Source organism: Panulirus ornatus, chromosome 57 (assembly GCF_036320965.1).
Source record: "Panulirus ornatus isolate Po-2019 chromosome 57, ASM3632096v1, whole genome shotgun sequence".
NCBI classification, from domain to species: domain Eukaryota; kingdom Metazoa; phylum Arthropoda; class Malacostraca; order Decapoda; family Palinuridae; genus Panulirus; species Panulirus ornatus.
Window position 1 is genome coordinate 934387 of NC_092280.1, and position 12482 is coordinate 946868.

General features: G+C 35.9%; 1 protein-coding gene across 3 annotated transcripts in view; it reads left to right on the plus strand.

Annotated features, from left to right (window-relative positions):
• rno (PHD finger protein rhinoceros) overlaps nucleotides 1-12482 on the plus strand; it is a 127201-nt gene that overhangs the window by 1540 nt on the left and 113179 nt on the right. For 2 of the 3 annotated variants that reach the window (XM_071694239.1, XM_071694236.1), the window contains exon 2: nucleotides 9249-9387. The gene's annotated coding sequence lies outside the window, so the exon portion shown is untranslated. Of the gene's footprint in view, nucleotides 1-9247; nucleotides 9388-12482 lie in introns of those variants that run through there. The other variant, XM_071694238.1, reaches the window with a different exon arrangement.

Sequence of the window (12482 nt, forward strand, 5' to 3'; positions counted from 1 at the left end):
GTTGCAGGGGAAAAGCCTATTGAAACATTTCCTTAGAATTTGAGGCATTTCTGTTTTGAGAGATTTATATATGTTGTTCAGAGGTAATTACTAGTGTTAGTGATGTTAGATTTGAATGAAGTCCATAAGTTTGATATGATTTTAGGAAAACTTTTTGAAAGTAAACTTTGGCTGGTTCAGGGGAAAAGCCATTTTTAAGTGTAGGCTTATATGAATATGAAAGATTACTATTGTTTAGGTTTCAGTGATAGGGAAAGATTGAATGATAAAAGTTTCTAATGCAACACAGTGTCAAGTGTTTTTGATTATATGTAAAGAACTGCTTAGCAGTAAATTCAGAATTTCAAGTAGGACCATTCTGACAAAGCTGAATTAGGCTTTTATGTTGAAGCAAGGAAACATTCTACCATAGCTATCTTGTATGTAGGACCTAATTTGAAATCTACCCTATGTTTGATCTTGTATGCTAGATATGAACTTATGTTTCATATTTGATTTGGCTCTTTGTAGAACCTAACCAAACATATCCTGTTAGGTATAGGTAAGTCTGTGCAAAGCTTTTTTAAGATAATTCACTGTAAACTTTTACAAATTGCCATTTACAGTGGCATAAAATGTATTCCTTTCTAGACAGTCACAAAACACATAAATCTTTCTCTCAGATCAAGGTATGGGAATTGAATGGCCATAGAAATTTTTGCCAAGTAAATTTCAGATAAAGGATATAACTATTAGGTTCAGTTTTAGAACATCGTAAAAACAACATAAAAAAGCTGGAGGCTTCCCAGGTTTACAAAAGGGAGAAACCATGTTAAACTTTAACCAATTTGCTTTTCTTTGGGATGATTTTATTGTACTTATCTAAGACAGCAAGGAAGATGATTTTTTTAAATTCTGAAATGTGAAAAATGTGTGATTTTCAGTTCCTATTTGAAGTCAAGATGTGTATGTTTTATTACAAAAATAGTTTAAAAAGACATTTACATTTATTAATAGAGAAATGAGTTTCGGTTTGTATACTTGATGTTGGCTAAACCTCCTGTGGCTGTGTATGAGTTTTAGTTGCTAAGTGTGTATGGTGCATAGAACAGCTTCCATGAAATCCTTGCATTTGTTATATTTTTGGTTATGGTGCTCATTTAGGATATTCACCTTAACAACAACATACTTTTTCAGAAAAAAGTCATAGATTAGATTTTTTCTCATTAACACCTTAAGTTTTTATTTTCTTTAAGCAGTCATTGTTACAAGCCTTAATGACAGTAAATATGCAAAACTTAGAAATTATTATTTTTTCCATACATGCTTGCCATTGCCCACGTGAACAAGGTATCGTCAAAAACATGATAAATCCTTAGAGTGAAAACTCCTTACATGGCTCTTTGTTCTGTTCCTTCATTTGGAAAGTAATAAGGAAGGGAGGATTTGCAGCCACCCACTGATGCCCTTATTATTCACCTTCTATGACATGCAGGGAATATGTGGGCATTATTCTTTCTCCCTTATCCCCAGGAATGATATTATTATTATTCTTATTATTATTATTCTTATTATTATTATTATTATTATGGATAGAGATGTGCGCAGGAGGATGGATGTGCTGGAAATGAGATGTTTGAGGACAATGTGTGGTGTGAGGTGGTTTGATCGAGTAAGTAACGTAAGGGTAAGAGAGATGTGTGGAAATAAAAAGAGCGTGGTTGAGAGAGCAGAAGAGGGTGTTTTGAAATGGTTTGGGCACATGGAGAGAATGAGTGAGGAAAGATTGACCAAGAGGATATATGTGTCGGAGGTGGAGGGAACGAGGAGAAGAGGGAGACCAAATTGGAGGTGGAAAGATGGAGTGAAAAAGATTTTGTGTGATCGGGGCCTGAACATGCAGGAGGGTGAAAGGAGGGCAAGGAATAGAGTGAATTGGAGCGATGTGGTATACAGGGGTTGACGTGCTGTCAGTGGATTGAATCAAGGCATGTGAAGCGTCTGGGGTAAACCATGGAAAGCTGTGTAGGTATGTATATTTGCGTGTGTGGACGTGTGTATGTACATGTGTATGGGGGGGGGGGTTGGGCCATTTCTTTCGTCTGTTTCCTTGCGCTACCTCGCAAACGCGGGAGACAGCGACAAAGTATAAAAAAAAAAAAAAAAAAAAAAATTATTATTATTATTATTATTATTATTATTATTATTATTATTATTATTATACTGTAGGGATGAAAGATGTCACATGAAAGATATTTTTTAACCAGAATGGAAGGAAAAGTTTACTTTTGTTGTTGCCTTTTACTGTGGTGGGAGATGTTTTAGTGATGGATATATTTTAAACAGCTGGGAAAAGATTATTATTACACTGTTGATGTTAGTAGAATTATTTTATTATTATTATTGTTATTATGATCATTTATGATATTTTTACCTGAGGAATATTCCATCAAATTTCTTTCATCCTTTCCTGATGTTACCTTCTGAAGATAGGGACAACAAAGTGTAAAGAAGACTGTTATCTTTACAGTACCAGTTTTATCATTATTTCTTTAGAAGTTTTTTAATTCTTTTTAATTCCAGTATCAAGCACAAGTGGAGTTTTGTTATTTGTTTTGCGAGAAGTCTCTTATAGTTAGATATGCTTTAAATCCATCCAGAAAGAAAGTATTCTCATTTGAAAAATCCAGTAATAGTTGGTATTGATATTACTTCATTTTAAATCCAGGCTCAAGCACAACTGAAAATTTGTTATCTATTTTCTGAGAAGTTACTTTTGAGTTAAATATGTCTTAAATCCATTCCAAAAAAAAATTTGCCCCAGATATGAAAAATACATAATAGCTGATATTAATATAACTTTTTTAAATCCAGGCTCAGTTACAAGTGTAGCAGGGAATTTGATGGGGAAAAAGCAGTGTATAAGCCTGTCCTGACTGGATCCAAAATCTTACCCAGCATCTCTGGCGAGCTTGCCACACAGTGCTTCACCATACAGGATGTTAATGTATGCCTTCAGTTGTAAGATTGAAATTTACACTGGTACATGCTTTTAAGAGTATGTTGAGTATTTTCATTTAACTGTTACAATGAAGATTATAAAACTTTGTTATAACAAGCATTCATATATTACCACAAGTTACCATGCTCACTGATGAGCTGAGAACAGATCATGGGTAAGATTTTGAATCTTCATCACCTATCTCTAAGAAAAGTCATATTAATGCAGTAATAATTTGTCCTATTTTTATCTGACTAACAGTTACTTTCCATGAAATTTGTTTATTTTGTTGTCTGATAAAGATTTTAAGTCTGATTTTATTTCACGTGTAGAGAATTTTGAATTTGGCATACAGAAAGAAAATGTAACTGTGATATGAAATTTTTTTATAGTAAGTAATTTATCCTGACTTGGCTTAACATTGTTTCTGTATAACCAGATTTGGTTTTAGGATTTGTAACATTTATCCCCATGATATATTTATAGCTAACATGCTTGTTCATGTTTTGCTGAGCTGTTGATTTCCTAGTAAAAAGTACCAGATATTACATTTTAAGCACCAGTACTTTTTGTTACACACTTAGGTAGCATGAATTGTCATCCTAGTGCCCAAGAAAATTTCTCAGATACCTACTAATGGTGATTAAGGGTTTTTTGGTTTGAATTGAAATCATTGTCATGTAGTTTTGCAACTTAAAATATGAGATGACTGGAAATAGATGTACACATTCTTTCACTGGCTTGGTCTCTTTAATCTCAGTAGTTTTTATGGGCTTTTTCTTCTACAAAGTTTGCACTCTGCAAGCTTGAATTCCTTAACTTGGATGTTTCATGTAGTAGCTATCTGGAGAAGGATGTCATTTTACTTATGTAATTTGACAGGAGCCTGGAAGCTTTCATAGTTATAAGGAAAGCTTTAAGTTCTTATCTATTAGATGCTCGCAGAAATCATTTCTTAATGTTTTTTCTTATATTTTATTGCATTCATTTTGTCCATCTCTCTCTGACATGCACTCACGTGTTGATTAAATTTTAACATAATTGTATTAGAAATTAGGCACAGTAATAATATTAACAGATTTAAGAAGTGAATCTTCCTTATGGTACTGCTTTAATTTTAGTGCTGTGGATTTTGTTTTTAATATAGACTTAGAAATTCATATACTTATATTATTGGACCCTTTATGACCTAGTTACTTTTGTTTTCTTGCTGGGAGTTATTACTTTACAGTATCGTTGATCATCAGTGTGAACAAACATTAATCTGAGAATAGTTTTTTGTATCTCTCTGGTAAACTTTAAGATGCGAGTAAACCTTCCAGTTTTCTACCAAATGGTCTATCATAATTCTAAAATTAGGGTGATTGTTGTGTAGCTTCTTGTGATGTATTTTTTTATTCAGACCAGCAGACCGACACTATTGTAGGTGATTATTAATATTGTAGAATTGGGTTTAGATTGATTATTAAATGGAAATAAACACGACTCATGAATGTCTTCAGTTGTTGTTTGGAAAAGTAAAGTAAGTTTGCTAGATGAAAATTGCACTTCATTTATAGTGAGAAAAGGAAAGTAGAGATGATTTTAGTGAAGGTGATGGAAATTGTTATTGGTGGTAAGGGCAACTTTGTGAAGTTATACTGGTGAGAGACCGTATACTGCTGTTGAGTACCTTTTTTTTTTAAGTCAGTATCAGTCTTTATTGAACTGTTGAGGGCACAGAGTGTATAGTGAATGATTCATTAGAATTATGGAGACTTGCTGTGGCCACCCCTTTGAGGGAGTTCTCGTTGGAACAGGCGTCAGAGATACAGATAGATAGATAGATAGATAGAGTGGGTATTGACATATTTATATGACCCCTTTATCCCTGTGAAAAAATGCCATAAAGTCAAGATTACATGGCTTTGATGCTGTAAAGATATTACTTATGGTCTTATTGGTATCTCAGTAAATCAAATAATGGTTTTCTGGTTTCGTGGATTTTGTTGAAGTTTTGCCACAATAAGTATTGTCACAGTTTGTATCAGTCTTTTTGAAAGTTGGATGATAAGGGTTAATTTTTTTTCCAACTCACCTTAGGTTATGTATGTGGTATTACAAGATTGAGTAGGATTGTAATGTTAGATTTGATCTGTTCCTGTTTTAAACCATTTTCTACATTGATTCATGCTATTAGTGAACTTAGTTCTTGGCTTCAGTGAGCACTGTTCATCAGTTATTTTCCAATTTCCGTGTGGACTGAATTTACTCATGAAGAAACTTCAAATTGTTTCATGGTTCTACTCCTTTGTTATGCTTCATTGTAAATACCTGACAGTCGAGTCCAAGTTGATTACTTGTGTAACCTATGGTCCTGCATAACCACTTCAATCTGTTGATCTGCCAGACGTGTAAAGATTAGGTCCGGCTGTCCCTTGAATACACTCTGTGATTGGGATGATTTTTTTATATGTATATTTTATTATTCAATTCATTCTTTTATTATAAAAACAAGGCTGCATATGCAGAATATCCCCTCAAGTGTGACACAAACTAACCCTTTCCCAAATTTCAGGTATCTGAAATCTGGGTGAAGTGGATGAAATTTTGATGATTCTTCATCTATAATGATGATACAGTTGACAAGTGGTGATTGATGTTAGCCTTACAGTATGAACCTTGTTTTCATTTTAAAGACTCCTCTCTACCTGTAGTGTTTGATAGGGCCAGGGAAGATTATTGGTCATCTGAACAGTCAGGCTCTTTGAGGTTGCTACATGCAAGCCTATGTACCTTTTCCTCTACCTGGCTAAGAGGTATGTTTTGTAGATAGTTGTCCCTGGTGTTTACCCACAAAGTGTCCAATAGCTACTCTTATGATTAGTGAGTTGAACTGATTCGGGATCAGGTGTTTACTGTCTTCTCTTTGATTTTATTGCACATTTTGATTTTAGTGGTTTTGATTTACAAAGTCATCCATACCTTGTAATAGTAAGGAATGATATTTGGATGTAGATTGAGGATCATGCCTCTAGGAATTTTCCCATTGTCATAGTTATGTATCTCATGTCTGTTTACCATTGAAATAAAGTTCAAAGAATTTTGCTGTTCCTTGTAATTCAAGCATACAGGTGTGAAATATGAATGTGATCATGGAATGTAGTTGACTTTTATAAAGGATTCAAGCTGTTAGAATGAGCTATTCAGATGGTTCTTTTGATGTTTACAGCGGGAAGATAATAAGTAATGGTGAAGTATGGAAGTGATGGAATTGATGACAGAAAGTTAAAGATAGAGGATTTGGTGTTGTGAATGGGTTAAGAGAAGTAAATTGAATTGGTTTCATCTTGTGGAGAGGATGCATGATAGTAGCTTGCTAGAGAAATTTGTAGTAGGCCAGAAGTAAATTGAATGAGGTGGAGGTAGCTGGCTCTCTGATAGGGTCAGGTTAGGGAGCACATGGGTTTGGAATCCAGGAAAGTGTGAGTGATAGAGCTTGTTTGGGAGGTGTGTTTAAGTAGGTCAGCCTAGAGGCTTATTTGTTGTGGTCATTTCCTTTAAAAGGAGCCCCCATTGGATAATGTTGGGGTCATCAGAGATATAGATTGATTTGTTGATAGACAAAATGAAAGGTCGAGGGCTCTGGGAAGATTGTGAATTATGTGCCAGACCAAGTGCCTGGTTACCAGTTTTCAGGATCCTTGAGGATCATTATTTTGTCTTAAGTACTACAGTATTGCCTTTTTCTAACATTGCACAGACACATGCCCAAATTAAGGCCATCCCTAATGAAAAGAAAAAATAAGTAAAAATGAATAAGAAAGAGTCAGGGTTCTGCTGGTATTTGTAGACCTGACTTATAAAGGTAGAAAGTTATGGAAGAGGGGAAGCATGACAAAGTAGAAGATAATGCTACAGCATCTCTGTATTAGGAAAGGAGGTATTGTTATGGGAAAAAGCAGCTGGATACTTGTTTAGAGTGTAAGCAGCAATGGCAGGGATGCACATAGACAAATGAACAAAAACAGCAACCAAAATACTATGATTTCTATAGAACAGAGAGAGGGCAACAACATCACAGTGGACAGAAAGTGATGGTTTGAGAGAGGTGATCCCTGGAGCATTAACGAAGGAAGGCTTTTGATTCCAGACTTGCAGGCACCTCACTATAGTGGATGGGGTCCTTTTTCTGTTAGGAATTTTTAGTTTGAGTTTTGAATTTGACTCATTATCTTAAGGATAGATGTGTCAGAAGTTGTAGAGATATGATCATTCATGAAGAGAAGAAAAAAATGGGTAAAAGTACAGAACCACAATGGTTACCAATTAGGATAAAAGGGAGAATTCACTCTATTAGTGACTGCATCTTTGGATTCGCTAGAAAGGAAGTTGTGCATTAGGGAACAAAGGGAGGCTGCAAAACCAAAGGAAGTTTTGAAAACCACACCATTATGTACTCTTGAGGTGTTGTGGACCACAGCAAATTTTTACCAAAATCCTTGCGAGAGAAGAACTGTTGGTGAATCACTTCAGAAGTCATTAGCAGACCATGCAGGGCAAGAGCCATATTAGTGAACAGGCAAAGGGAATCGGATTTTAAATGATTGAGGAAATAAGAGTTTCAAAGAATGTGGAGATAATAGAAATGAGAGCAAGGTGCCAGTAACTGAGGATGAGAATAGTCTACTTTTGTAGGGATAGGTCACACCAAGGCATGTTTGCCAGAAGAAAAAGTCTGAGATGTTAGATACAGACAAAATAGGCAAGCAAGAATCATTGTTAGTCCAGAGGTATACTTCCTTGGGACTCGAGTGGGTATGCTATAAGGGCAGTGTGCTGGGAAAATAATTGTCATGTCCCACTGAAAGGAAATGTAGGCAATGGCATAGGTTCATCAGGAGGAGGACTTGCAAGATCACAGAAAGTTGAGTGAGAGGAAAATAAAGCACTGCCAAGTGTGGCTTTATATGTTAGAGAGTTAGTGTAGCTTGATAAGGTTGGAAGAAAAGAGTAAAGGATGAATTACGGAAGTTATTGGAGGTGTTTTTGGTTAAGAGAGATTTATCAGTTGAAGTCAAATCAGCACAGTTTCTTCCTGTGTATGTATGCTTGGTTTTACAGTTAACATTTTTGCTATGATTCTGAGCAGAAATGAAAGTGGAGTGGGATTCAGGGAAGGGAAGAATTTGATGACCTTACATGCTCTGTTCCTGATGTGACATGCATCAGAGCTAGAGCAGTCAGATCAAGACAACTTCCATTGTACAATATGTTGAGCACCGCTGGAGGAATCCCAGCTAGAAAAGTATTACCTCTTGTCAGGAAAGTCAGTAAAGAAGCTATGTAACAATGACTGAATAGTTCTAAAGTGTTGGATAAAGGGTTGGCATGACAGGTTAGAAGCCATAGAAATAAGACTGTGGTTGGAATTCTCTGAAGGCTCATTAATAGTGTATGTTTAGTGGAAAGGTTCAGAAGTATGAGAAAAAAAGAAGAATACCTGTTGAATGTGTTGGAAGATTGGTCATAATGGTTGGAAACTCAGGTGTACAGTTATTTAATCTAGAAAGTTAAGGGGTAAAAAGGAAAGGCCACAGCTCCTCCAGAATTGTTGCTGGTAAAGCCTAACTAATTCTAAAATGAAATCCCTGCATAAGGGATTACAAACACAAGGATATGAAGAATGCAGTGCTTCTTAACAGGAAGTCAGGTAGATACAGTAAATGCAGAGTGAATAGTATTAACAAATATGGAAATTATATGTTAGAAATACACATATTGTTTGATAGTTGAAACTGTCAGTGAAGAGTTGAAGAATGTTTATTATCTTAGCATTTTATATTTGACATACTTGCTTAGTCTGCACAATGTTGTAACATTATATTCATTTTTTTCTCTTAGTGGTTAGTCACTTATTTTGATAAATATAGTTTCTACAGTTTCCTTTGCAAATTATTGCAAGGCAACTTTATGAGCTGTAAATTCCCTAAGCACAATTGTTTGTAACTTACATTTTGGTAGGGTCTCTTTTGGTTTTTAGAAATTTTCTGTTGGAGGAAGCAAAACCTTTGGTTTTCAGTTTTCTGAGAAAAGAATTTTTATCTTAGATCTTTGCAGTTTTTCGTCTTTGAAATTAACTATGTAACGTATTAGCTACTTTTGTATTTTGTCTTTGTTTTCAAAACTTATGATACAATTAAGCAATCCAAACTTGTCAAAACTATTGATTAATAGAAATATGAATTTTTATTGTGAGTTAATAATTGTTTGTTTCCTGTTATTTCAGCAAGGTACCGTAGCTGTTATTTGGAATAATGTGCAGTCTGAATTCTTTTCACGAGGCAGTGAGGTGAAACAGAGGGTTGTACTGTGTCCTGGCTCCTGCCTCTTCAGATCCTCTCATTGAAAGACTCCGATCTTGCAAGGTTGGTTGTGTTTAGATATGCAGGTGATTTGTAGCACGTATCAAGTATACCTTAAGCAAAACAGTTTCTCTTCAGGGTATATGACACTATTATTGATTGCTAGTCATATAAACCTTATGGTTTGGAAGTATAGATAGGATAAATGTTAAGAGGATGACCAAAAGGATATACTACGTTAGGAGGGGAGGAAAGAGAAGGATGGAGAGACTAAATGACATAATGGAATGATGTAATGAAAGATGCTATGATGTTGTTAGGGACAGGCAAGAAAGTGTCAGTGGACAGAACCAGGGTATATGAGGTACCCAGGAGCCAAACACAAATAGTTCGCTGGGTTGGGCTTATCTGTGGAGAGGGGGCTGTGGTTTCTGAGTATTAAACATGATAACTAGATATAGATGTGAGGTAATGAATCCATTCTTTGTCTATTCTTGGTACTGCCATGTTGACACTGGAAACAGCAAACAAGGATAATGTGATTTTAGTTTACAGCAAAGGATTTCAGATTTTCAGTATGTTACGAGAAAGGATTCGGCTATTTGTTGTATATCATCAAACGTCAGAATTTGCTGTAAGATGCTTACAAGTTGCTGTTGATAAAATTGCTGATTTGGCAGGTAACGCCTTTTAGTTTCTCAGAACAAAAACTATATTTATACATTTTACAGGGTCAACTAAAATATCAATAACTCCATATATATTATTGAAAGGCATTCTCATTCTAGTGAAGAATAAGCAAAAATTTTGGGCATGATTTTTGATAAAAGATTGTGTTGTGCCCTGATATTAAAAACCTCAAAACTAGAGTGACAAAGTTTCTAAACATTTTGAAGTTGATATCTCACTACCTCTACTCTTGGGAAGCAGCTGGGAAAACCTCTGTGGGTTTATATGATGTACTCTGTGTATCGAAACATGACTCTGGTTACCAGATATATTTCATTGGCCAATGGGGACATGCTGAATTCAGTTGTTGTTGTCCCTAATCATGCTTTTAGAATATGCTCAGAGGCATTCAGATATGTATGCTTATTTTAGTGAGCATCCTATGAATTTAAAACTCAAAGAACTTGGCTTAAGGTATCTCTTCAGGCTTAAACATACATCACTGTAATTCTGCGTATAAATTTGTTTTCACTGCTGAGAAGACTGTGTTATTTGTTCAGCATCCAAATTTATCTAAACTGTTTAAGGTAAGGAGAAAATGAATGCTGTTAATGAGATTGGTTTGGATATAAACCCAGTTAGAAAAATAGCTCTTGCTTGATTCTTTCCGTAGAAGGTTCCTGAGATCAAACTTTGCAGTGGCTAGATGAAAACAATGGAGAGCAACATTGCCTCTATAAAAACAGAAATAGATTTCTTCATCATGATGCTATTCATGCAATTAAAATAAAGATATTTACTAATGGCTCAAAATGTTATGAATGTGTAAGCTTTGTTGGAGTTATGGCAGAAGAAACTCATATAGCAAAAGTTCAGAGACAAGCTTCCATATTTGCTGCAGAAATGTGTAGTATTCAGGCTGTATTTGAATTAATTGAGTAATCTCCGAAAAAGTAAATTTACGATATATTCTGACGCGTAGTTTGCTCTCCAAGCTGTTGTATCATCCTATGCTCCAGTGCATCCTATAGTTTGAAAAGTCCAAGATTGGATTGTAAGAATCCACTTAAATGGAGTTCACTAGTTATGGAGAGACTACTGAAATGACCACCATTTTGATGGCCTTCCAGTTGGAATAGGTGTCAGAGATATGAATTGATAGATAAATAGGTAGATACATAAAGCATAAGAATAAAATTCTTCTGTTGCCGTGGATGTCTTGGTACTAGCTGTAATGGTAGAGCAAATGCTAAGATTAAATCATCTGTGTTTAACAGTATACTCTTATATATGAGAGTGAAAGGAGGGCAAGGAATAGAGTGAATTGGAGCGATGTGGTATACAGGGGTTGACGTGCTGTCAGTGGATTGAATCAAGGCATGTGAAGCGTCTGGGGTAAACCATGGAAAGCTGTGTAGGTATGTATATTTGCGTGTGTGGACGTGTGTATGTACGTGTGTATGGGGGTTGGGCCATTTCTTTCGTCTGTTTCCTCGCGCTACCTCGCAAACGCGGGAGACAGCGACAAAGTATAAAAAAAAAAATAAAAAAAAATGAGAGTTATACCTTCCAATGATTTCATGAGCAGAATAGATGATTATGTAGAATTGTGGCAGGGGTGTGTGATGTCACCATGGCTGTACGTTGGGTTTTGAATGGGGTAGTGAGGGAGTTGAATATGAGGATTTGGAGAGAGGGACAGGTCTACAGTCAGTCAAGGGTTGGGGAGGCCCTTGGAAGTGAGCCACTTATAGCTAATGACTTGGCACTGGTGGCATATTCATGTGAGAAATTGCAGCAGCTAGTTTCTGAGTTTTGGAAAGAATGGGAAAGGAGTGTTGAGAGTAGATGTGAAAGCAGGTGTATAAAGTTTAGCATTGGAGATAGACGGGTTACTTAGAGTGTGAGTTTAAATGGAAAGGATTTCGAGGAAGTGGATTGTTTTAGATACTTGGGAGTGGAGATGACACCAAATGGAACCATAGGAGCTAAAGTTAGCCATGGGATAAGTGATGGGGTGAAAGTTGTAGGTGCAATGAGGAATTATGGAAAGAAAGGTCACTGTCTGTGAGGGCAAAGATGAGTGGGTTTGATGGTATGTTAAACCCATTGGTATTGTATGGATTTACAGAAAAGGGTTAATGTGTTGCAAGTGAAGCGTTTGACAAAATGTAACATTAGTAAGGTTGATTGAACTGGAGATAACATAGTGAGAGAGAGGTTTGGTAGCAAGAGGAGTATTTGTGAGAAAACTGAAGAGGATGTGCTGAAATGGATTGTACATATTAAGAGGATGGGTAGGCACATATACATGTCAGAAGTGGAGAGAATATGGAAAAGGGAAAACCAAGGAGGAGATGGAAGGATGGAGTGAAAGATGCTTTGACTTTTCAGGGCCTGAAAATGCAGGAGTGTATGAAGCATGCAAGGGAGAGATCAAATTAAAACAATGTGGTACATGAAGGGTGATGTACTGTTGGTGGGCTGAA